The following is an 8,960-nucleotide window of genomic DNA, read 5'->3' on the forward strand; positions in this document are numbered from 1 at the left end:
AATCAATACTCATAATATGAATGAAGAAATACAACTGAAAATTGTTGAACTGAAGTACAGGACAGTACTGAAAACTAAATCAGTGACTGTTGGAATACCAGGGTTCTGAAATATCTTGGGAGTAATTATCCTGAAAATAAAAGGGATCATTCATGGATTCTTTCCATGTTTAAAGTATATATCTTTGAAAACAGATGTTTTACATTATGAAACAGAAAAAAAGTAAATCTCATTCTCAGTTAAAATTTTTGAGGATGAATTATTTATTGCATAATTTGAATATTGGATCTAAATGAATATCTTGGTGCAGAAGGAAATGTGTAAAGTTTCCAGTTAAAAATAAATGTAATAACAATGATGAAAGAAAAATAATTAGAAGTTACAATAATAATTTGAAGTCTATTTTCACTTGATGTATTTAAATTTTTTAAATTTAAAATATACTCTAGTAACATGCATGATTGAATTATTTTACATGCTTATATAGGACAGTTTAACTGAAATATAGCAATCTTTGTCACATGTTTACTAATTGATATTTTCAGATATTTTGCCTTTTCTTATTCTGTTACATTATTTGCCCATGTAAACTCTGTGCTTTTCAGTTTGTAGTTCCTGACATGTATCTTCTTTTTCCTCATAGATGGGATAGATTTTTTTTTTTTTTTTAGCTAGATTGTTTTAAAACACCTCTACTGGGTTGCCTGGATGGCTCAGTTGGTCAGTTGGTTAGGCATCCAACTCTTAATTTCAGCTCAGGTCATGATCTTGGGGTCATGAGATTGAGCCCTGCCGTTGTTGAGCTTCCCTCTGGGTATGGCACCTCCTTAAGATTCTTTCTCTCTCCCTCTCCCTCTGCCCCTACCCCCATTTTCTCTCTCTGTCTCCTTTAAAAAACAAAACAAGGGGTGCCTGGGTGGCTCAGTGGGTTAAGCCGCTGCCTTCGGCTCAGGTCATGATCTCAGGGTCCTGGGATCGAGTCCCACATCGGGCTCTCTGCTCGGCAGCGAGCCTGCTTCCCTCCCTCTCTCTCTGCCTGCCTCTCTGTCTACTTGTGATCTCTCTCTGTCAAATAAATAAATAAAATATTTAAAAAATAAATAAAAAAAATAAAAAACAAAACAATACAAAGCACATTTTCTGTTTTTTTTTGTTTTTTTTTTACCTTTTCTGGTTCTTAAGAATAATTAAATTACTTTTAAAACAATAATAATAAAATAATATTCTTTAACTTTAATTCTGGTGTGATTAACATGCAGTGTTATGTTAGTTTAAGGTGTATCATATAGTGATTTAACAATTCCATAAATTACTCAGTGCTTATCATGATAACTGTACTCTTAATCCCCTTCAACCATTTCACCAACCCTCCCACACACATCCCCTCTGTCAGCCATCAGTTTGTTCTCTGTAGTTAAAAGTCTGTTTTTTAGAATCTTTTCTTCTTTGTTTGTTTTGTTTCTTATATTCCATGTGTGAATGAAATCATGTGGCATTTGTCTTTCTCTGACTTATTCTGCTTAGCATTATGCCCTCTAGCTTCATCCATGTTGTTACAAATGACAAAATTTCATTCTTTTTATGGCTGAATAATATTCCATTATATATATATATTATATATATATATATAATCCATCATAGCTCGCTCTCTCTCTCTCTCTCTCTCTATATATATATATATATACACATCTCACATCATCTTTGTCCATTCATCTCTCCATGGACACTTGTAAAGCTTCCATAATTTGGCTATTGTAAATAATGCTGCAGTAAACACAGGGATGCATATATCTTTCAAATTAGTGTTTTTGTAGTCTTTGGATAAATACTCAATAGTGCAAATTGCTGGATTATAGAGTAGTTTTATTTTTTTAATTTTTTGAGGGATCTCCATCCTGTTTTGCCAGGAACTGTACCAGTTTGCATTCCCGCGAACAGTGCAATAGGGTCCTTTTTTCTCCCCATCCTTGTCAATACTTGTTTCTGGTATTCTTTTTTTTTTTTTTTTTTAATTTATTTGACAGAGAGAAATCACAACTAGGCAGAGAGGCAGGCAGAGAGAGAGGAGGAAGCAGGCTCCCCGTGGAGCAGAGAGCCTGATGCGGGGCTCGATCCCAGGACCTGGGGATCATGACCTGAGCTGAAGGCAGAGGCTTTAACCCACTGAGCCACCCAGGCGCCCCTAGTATTCTTAATTTAAGACATTTTAACAGGTGTGAGGTGATATCTCATTTTGGTTTTGATTTGCATTTCCCTGTTAATGAGTGATACAGAGCTTCTTTTCATGTGTCTATTGGATGTCTTTGGAGAAATGTCTGTTCATGTCTTCTGCCCATTTTTAAGTTAAGGTATTTATTTATATATTTATGTGGTATTGAGTTGTATTAGTTCATTATATATTTTGGACACTAACCCTTTATCATATATGTCATTTATAAATATGTTCTCCTAGTCTATAGGTTTTCTTTTCATTTTGTTGATTGTTTTCTTTGCTCTTAAGAAGCTTTTTATTTTGGGGCACCTGGGTGGCTCAGTGGATTAAGCCGCTGCCTTCGGCTCAGGTCATGATCTCAGGGTCCTGGGATCGAGCCCCGCATCGGGCTCTCTGCTCTGCAGGGAGCCTGCTTCCTCCTCTCTCTCTGCCTGCCTCTCTGCCTGCCTCTCTGCCTACTTGTGATCTCTCTCTCTCTGTCAAATAAATAAATAAAATCTTTAAAAAAAAAAGAAGCTTTTTATTTTGATGTAGTTCAAATAGTTAATTTTGGACATATATAGAAAAGTATTGTTATGGCCAATGTCAGAGAAATTACTGCCTGTGCTCTCCTCTAGGATTTTTATGGTTTCAGTTTCACACTTGTCCTTAATCCATTTTGAGTTATTTTTGTGTATGGTGTAAGAAAGTGGACCCATTTCATTCTTTCATGTGTAGCTGTCCAGTCTTCCCAAGACTATTTGTTGAAGAAACTGTCTTTTTCCTATTACATATACTTGCTTCCTTTGTCAAAGATTAATTGGCAGTATAATTATGGGTTTATTTCTGGTCTCTCTATTCTGTTCTATTGATCTGTGTGTCTGTTTTCGTGCCACACCATGGTGTTTTGATTGCTACAGCATTGTAGTCTATCTTGAAATCGGATTGTGATGCCTTCGGTTTTGTTATTCTTTTTCAAAATCACTTGGGGTATTTGAGGTCTTTTGTGATTCTATACAAATTTTAGAATTATTCTTGTTCTTTGAAAAATGTTGTTGGTATTTTAATAGGAAATGCATTGAATCTGTGCATTGCTTTTGGTAGTATGGACATTTTAACAGTATATGTTTTCCCTGAGCATGGAGTATCTTTTCATTTGTTTGTGTTGTCCTCAGTTTCTTTCATCAGTGTTTTATAGTTCCCAGAGTACAGGTCTTTCATCTCCTTGGAGAAGTTTATTCCTACCTATTTTATTATTTTTGGTACAATTGTAAATGAGACTGTTATCTTAATGTTTCTTTCTGCTGCTTCCTTATTAGTGTATAGAAATACAATAGGTTTCTCTATATTGATTTTGTATCCTGTGAGCTTACTAAATTCATCAGTTCTAGCAGTTTTTGGTATTGTCTTTAGAGTTTTCTCTATATAGTATCATGTCTGCTGCAAATAATGAAATTTTACTTTCACATTACCAACCTGGATACCTTTTATTCCTTTCTTTTGACTGATTGCTGTGGGTAGGACTTCCAGTGCTATGTTGAATAAAGGCGACGAGAGTGATATACTTGTTTGTTCCTGGTCTTAGGGGAAAGTTCCTCAGTTTTTCATCATTGAGTATAATATTCACGTGGGTTTGTCATATATGGCCTTATTATGTTGAGGTATGTTTCCTCTAAACCTACTTTGTTGAGAGTTTTTATCATGAATGGTTGCTGTGATTTGTCAAATGCTTTTTCTGCATCATACTGAAATGATCATGGTTTTTATTCTTTCTTTTATTAATCTAATGTATCATGTTAATTGATTTGTGATTATTGAGCCACTTTTGTATTCCAATAATAAATCCCACTTGACTGTGCTGAATTATTTTTTTTAACATGTTGTTGGATTCAGTTTGCTAGTATTTGGTTGAAGATTTTTGTGTCTGTGTTTATCAGTGATATTGGCCTGTTGTTCTCTTTTTTGTGTGTGTGGTATCTTTATCTGGTTTGGGTGTCAGGATAATGCTAGCCCCATAAAATGAATTTGGAAGCTTCTCTTTTTCGTCTTCTTTTTTTTTGTTTGTTTGTTTTTGTTTGTTTGTTTGGATAGTTTAGGGAGAATAGGTCTTAACCCTTTTTGAAATGTTTGGTAGAATTCACCTGGGAAGCCATCTAGTCCTGGACTTTTGTTTGTTAAGAGTTTTTGATTAATGACTCAATTTCATTGCTGGTATCAGTCTGTTCAAATTTTCTATTTCTTCTGGATTCGGTTTTGGCAGGTTATATGTTTCTAGAAATTGATCCATTTCTTCTAGGTTGTCCAGTTCATTGGCATATACTTTTTCACTATATTTTCTTACCCTTTGTATTTCTGTGATGTTAGTCATTTCTTCTTTTCATTTCTAATTTTGTCTATTTGAGTCCTCTCTCTGTCTTTGTTTTTCTGATGAGTCTGGCTAAAGGTTTATCAATTTTGTTGATCGTTTCAAAGAACAGGCTCCTGATTTCATTGATCTGTACTAATGTTTTTGAGTTTCTGTTTCATTTAATTCTAATCTTTATTATTTCCTTCCTTCTGCTGTTTTGGGGTTTTCTTTATTCTTTTTTTTTTTTTAAGATGTCCAGTTAGGTTGTTTATTTCAGAATATTCTTTCTTCTTGAAGTAGGCCTGTATTGCTATAAACTTCCTTCTTAGAATAGCTTTTGCTGCATTCCAAAGATTTTGGATCATTGGGTTTTCATTTTCATTTGTCTCCGTGTATTTTTGTATTTCTTCTTTGATTTCTTGGTTGACTTATTCATTATTTAGTAGCATGTTATTTAACCTTCCCGTATTTGTGTTCTTTCCAGATATTTTCTTGTGGTTCATTTTTAGTTTCATGGCATTATGATTAGAAAAGATGCATAGGATATTTTCCATCTTTTTTAAATTTGTTGAGACTTGTTTTGTGGCCCAATATGTTATCTGTTCTGGAGAATATATCATGTGCACTTGAAAAGAATGCATATTTTGTTGTTTGAGGTTGGAATGTTCTGAATATATATCTTAGATCTCTCTGGTCCAAGGGTCATTCAGAGCCACTGTGTCCTTGATTTTCTGTTTGGATGATCTATTCATGAATGTAAGTGGGGCATTAAAATATCCTACCTATTACTGTATTACTATTGATTACTTCCTTTATGTTTGTTATTAGCTGCTTTGTATATTTAAGTTCTCCCATGTTGGGTGCATAAATATTTAAAATTTTTTTATCTTATTATTGGATTGTTCCCTTTATGATTATATAGTGTCCTTCTTTGTGTCTTATTATAGTCTTTGAAAATCTGTCTTGTACATTGTAAGTGTTGCTACCCTGGCTTTATTTTTACTTCCATTTGCAGGACAAATGCTTTTCCATCCCTTCTCTTTCAAACTTTGTGTGTCTTTAGGTCTTAAATGAATCTCTGATAGGCAGTGTATAGATGAATTTTGTTTTTTCATCCATTCCATCGCCCTGTGTCTTTTGATTGGAACATTTAGTCCATATACGTTCAGAATAATTGCAAGGTATGTACTTACTGCCATTTTGTTACTTGTTTTCTGGTTACTTTTCTAGTTCTTCTCTGTTCATTTCTTCTCTTGCTCTCTTTGACATTTTGCTGGCTTACTTTACTGATAAACTTGGACTCTTTACTTTTTGGTGTTTTGCGTGTCTATTACTGATTTTTGATTTGTGCCTACAATTTGGTTTATATACAAGATCTTATGCTTGTAGCAGTCTATATTAAGTTGATGGTCACTTAGTTTGAACCCATTCTGTACTCCTCTCCCCATCACCCACATTTTAGGTTTATAGTCTTAGTTTATGTCCTTTTATTTTATGAATCCCTTTACTTGTTTTATAGATATACTTCATTTTACTGCTTTTGTGCTTTCTGCTTTTCGTATTCCTATTTGTGATGTCTTCTTTCCACTCAAAAAATTCCCCTTTTACATTTCTTGTAGGGATGGTTTAGTGGTCGTGGATTCCACTAACTTATATTTGTCTGGGAAACTCTTATCTCTCCTTCTTTTTTGAATGATAGCTTTGCTAGATGGGGCACCTGGGTGGCTCAGTGGGTTAAGCCTCTGCCTTCTGCTCCGGTCATGATCTCAGGGTCCTGGGATTAAGCCCTGCATTGCTCTCTCTGCTCAGCAGGGAGCCTGCTTCCCCCTCTCTCTCTGCCTGCTCCTCTGCCTACTTGTGATCTGTCTCTCTCTCTGTCCAATAAATAAAGTATATTTCCTTGCAGGATTTTATTTTCTTTGAGCACTTTGAATATATCATGCCACACCCTTCTGGCCTGCATTGTTTCTCCTGAAAAAATCAGCTGATAGCTTTAGGGAGTTTCTTTTGTATGTAACTTTTCTGTTGCTGCTTTTAAAATTCTCTCTTTATCACTACTTCCTGCTATTTAAATTACTATATGCCTTGGTATGGATGTCCGTGGGTTGATGTTGTGCCTTGGGAATCCTCTGCCTCCTGAATGTGGATTTCTTGATTTCCTTCCCTAGATTCAGGAATTTTTCAGCTACTATTTCTTCAAGCAAATTTTCTGCCTCTTTTCTCTCTCTTCTCTTTCTGGGATCCCTATAATGCAAATATTATTGCTCTTAAGAAGTTTGCTGGGTTCCCTAAGTCTATTTTAATTAATTATTTTTTCTCTTTCTCCTGTTCTTTTTTGATTTCCATTACTGTGCCCTCCAGGATGCTGATCCATTCTTCTGCTTTCTCTAATCTACTCTTTATTTCATCTTGTATATTATTAATTTCAGTTATTGAGTTCTGCATCTCTGCTTCATTCTTTTTTATTTTCTGTCCTTATTGAGGGTCTCATTTATTGAGGTCCTCCACTCTTTTCTCAAGTTGTGAGTATCTTTATGACCATTACTTTAAATTCTCTATTAGGCATGTTATCTGTATTTCATTTTAGTTCTCTTGCTGTGATTTTGTCCTGTTCTTTCATGTGGGACATATTCCTCTGTCTCATTTTGTCTACCTCTCTGTGTCAATTTTTATGTGATAGGAGAGTCAGCTATGACTCCTGCTCTTGAAAGAAGTAACCGTATGAAGAAGAGGTCCTATAGTGCCCAGCAGTGCAATGTCCCCTGTTCACCTGAAACTGGCGGCTCAGGTTTGTCTCTTATATGTGTTTTATGTCCCCTACTGTCATGGCTGAGACACTTTTCCTTTTAGTCCAGTCATCTGCAATGGCTCTCTTTGCCTGTTGTGAGCAAGACTTAGTCCCCTTTTTATTAGTGAGCTAATATGGAGTTGCCTTAGGCTTGGGCTGGGTCAGAGCAAGCATTTGCCAGAGATGTGATAGCACCAAATTGCAGGGAGCTTTCCCTGTTTTGTCCCCTTATAACCTTTCATTGGTGGGTGGGCTTGCACTCAGACCCAGTGACTGACCCCAGTGCACTGCTGTGGCCACAGTTGGAAGGGGGTGTGTGGTTATCTTCCTCTCTATCCCAGGCAGGAGTCTCTTTGGAGTGGTACCAGCCCCTGTTGAAGCTGCTTGCACACTGTCACCCTTGTGGCATCACTTTGGATGTGCTCTAGCCAAGGCCATAATGGAGGGGGCAGGACCACAGAAGAATGGTGGGGAGGGGCAGGATGTCCTCTTAGCAAGCTAGGCAGTGAGTGTTGGTACTGTGCTGGTTCTCACAGATTTCTGTGTGCCTAGGCTGGGGTATGCAGGAAGGCAAAGGCATCTATCAGCTCCTTGTTTCTGGAGAGGTCTGCCAAAATCTCCCACCCCCAGCAAATGCTCTGAGATGAGTAAACAAATCTCCCTCTAGTATACTCTAGGCATTTTTCAAAATGCTGCTTCTGTGCTGTATCTCTGGGGGTGGTGTGGGGGCTATTTTTTTGTGCTGTCTCTTTTTGAGTAGGGACACAGTTTGTTATCACCTTCCTGGCTATACCAGAGCCCAGCAGGCTGGTTTCCAAAATTGTAGGTTAAAAACTCTGCTGATTGTGAACTTTGGCCCCTCTGGTTTTCAAAGCCAAATGTTATGGGGATTCATGTTCCTTATGTGGATTCTCTTGTGTCTGGGCTACTTCATATGAGGATCTCTTTCTCTACCTTTTGTGCCCATGGCATTCCTCCCTCTTGCAGGTAGTCCCACAGGTCTATTTAGTTCCAGACCTATCTCTGCCCTTCCTATCCGCTTCCATAATGGCCTCTACATTTAGCTGTGGAGAGCCAATTTTTGGGTCGTTTTCTGGTTTTTTGACACTGATGAGGTGTTATATATCTGTATCCATGGGATGAGGTGAGCTTTGGATTTTCCTACTCCTCCATCTTCTTCAGAAATCCAGTTGTACTTTTTAAAAAAGATTTATTTATTTATTTTAGAGAGAGAAAATTGAGGGGAGAGGAAGAGGGAGAGAGAGAATCTCAAGCAGACTCCATGCTAAGTGCCGAACCCGACACAATCTTATGACCCTGAGATCATGACCTGAGCTGAAACCAAGAGTCAGATGCTTAACCAGCTTCACTAACCTGGTGGCCCAGATATCTAGTTCTTCTTTTTTTTTTTTTAAAGATTTTATTTATTTATTTGACAGAGAGAAATCACAACTAGGCAGAGAGGCAGGCAGAGAGAGAGAGAGGGAAGCAGGCTCCCCGCTGAGCAGAGAGCCCGATGCGGACTCGATCCCAGGACCCTGAGATCATGACCCGAGCCGAAGGCAGTGGCTTAACCCACTGAGCCACCCAGGTGCCCCCCAGATATCTAGTTCTTAAGAATAATTTTGCAGGGC

This window comes from Meles meles, chromosome 9, assembly GCF_922984935.1.
Source record: "Meles meles chromosome 9, mMelMel3.1 paternal haplotype, whole genome shotgun sequence".
Taxonomy (NCBI): domain Eukaryota; kingdom Metazoa; phylum Chordata; class Mammalia; order Carnivora; family Mustelidae; genus Meles; species Meles meles.